At 53.6% G+C, this 1,820-nt stretch overlaps 1 protein-coding gene across 1 annotated transcript in view; it reads right to left on the bottom strand.

Moving 5' to 3' along the window:
- LOC113204993 (S phase cyclin A-associated protein in the endoplasmic reticulum) overlaps positions 1 to 1,820 on the bottom strand; it is a gene marked incomplete at its 3' end in the record, with an annotated part of 45,429 nt that overhangs the window by 35,128 nt on the left and 8,481 nt on the right.

Here is a 1,820-nt window from a genome sequence, read left to right as displayed (position 1 = left end):
ACGAACTGTTTGTCGTCATGGCGACATGGCGTCTGGAGGAAACGACAGCAGGAAATCTTACCCGAATAACGGACCATCCTATGGAAGGTGATTTTGAAATCCGTACCTGAAAGTGATTTGCCCCACACACCCTCCTCCACTGTGTTTTCTCACTGGAACTTCCCTCGCCCTTTCAAACTATCTAGTGTAACTGAATCAAATCGTGCCACCCAGTGTCGCCATCACCTCCAACGACATCCACTCGAGATTTGCGTTAAGTTAAACCGACTCTTCGCAGGGCAAATACCACAGCAGGGCCTGCAGGTAACTGCGCGGCGGCCGCGGAGCGCCCCCGCGTCACGTACGTCACCGATCTGGATAAGTCCGTCATCGTCAGCAACTTCGACAAGCGCGGCTGGGTGCAGGTGTCCCCGGACGACGATTGGAACTTCTATTGGTAAGTGAAGGTACCCCACACAATAACGTTTTACGCCAGGCGACACTAAGCGCCTGCAAAGCGGTGGGTAGGCCAACCCGCCAAGCAGGCGTGCGAAGACGGTGGCCCGCCCGGCCCACCCGCCCAGAGCGCCTCCCTCCCACCCGAGCCTACCCGAGCCCCCTCGCGTCACCTCGAGGGCGGTGTTCTTTGTGTGGCACCTTACGATAACACCGACTTTCCCCGTTACGGCTGTTGTGGGGGTGGAAGAATAAATTGTGCTAAATAACAGGCAATTGATAAAATCATGTTTTGAGCAGGGCGGGGACTCAGACGTGTCGCACCCTCTTCAGCGTGGACAGCGGATACCGGATGAATGACAACCAGTAAGTACAGTAACCTTTTGGACACGGGTAACGGAGCGGCACTTTATTGTAGCAGATGGTGGTGGAGAAAAATTGATTTAAATTCAGCCCCTCCCTTTCTACCCCCTCTCACACATGCCTTCCTTGACCTCTGCCATGTTCTCTAATCACGGATTCACATTTGAAGGATGATAAACCATTTCCCGAATACCTACGAACTCACGCGCAAGGACCTGCTCGTCAAGAACATCAAGAGGTACAGGAAGGAGCTGGAACGGGACGGAAACCCCCTCGCGGAGCGGGGTGACACCCCGTCGCGGTACCTCCACCTCGACTTCGTGCCCGTCACGTTTGTCTTGCCGGCCGGTAAGTAGTGCACATCGATGGGATGTCGTCGAACTGGGGGAACGGGGAGAGGACGAACGTCGCCACGTGACACGTGACTGTGTGCTCGATCTCAGACTACAACATGTTCGTCGAGGAGTACCGGAAGAACCCCCAATCCACATGGATTATGAAACCTTGCGGGAAAAGCCAGGGTGCTGGCATATTCCTCATCAACAAGCTGTCCAAGCTGAAGCGCTGGTCTCGCGAGAGCAAGACGCCTTTCAACCCCAACCTGGTCAAGGAGTCCTATGTCATCTCAAGGTGAGTTTTCTAGCATAATCTTCGAATCTTATTTCCCATTTTAAAAACAATTCCCCTAAAAAGCTCTACTTAACAGTAATGGAGCCTCTTTGGTCCCACCCTCTTCCACCAAATGAGCACGAGCACAAAAAAATGAGTGCGCGTGCAAAGCATCCAATCCTCAGCACCAGCACCCCCAAAGATGACCACGACTACATAGGTGCGTTCAGGGGCTCGCTCTGGTCGTTAAAAATAGAGCTTGAACACCTTTCTTGCAGCTTGAACCTATAGAAAAGGCTCTCTAGGTAATTTTGTAGCTAACGCCGCTACCTGTTACTGCCCTCACTGCCAGAAACGAGACCGCCCGCTGAAGGCCCCGTGTGGTGTGGCCTTGTGCTGTAGCGAGGTGGGAG

Source organism: Frankliniella occidentalis, unplaced genomic scaffold (assembly GCF_000697945.3).
Source record: "Frankliniella occidentalis isolate FOCC.00 unplaced genomic scaffold, Focc_3.1 Scaffold23, whole genome shotgun sequence".
NCBI lineage: Eukaryota > Metazoa > Arthropoda > Insecta > Thysanoptera > Thripidae > Frankliniella > Frankliniella occidentalis.
This window is presented reverse-complemented; position numbering and strand designations above follow the sequence as displayed.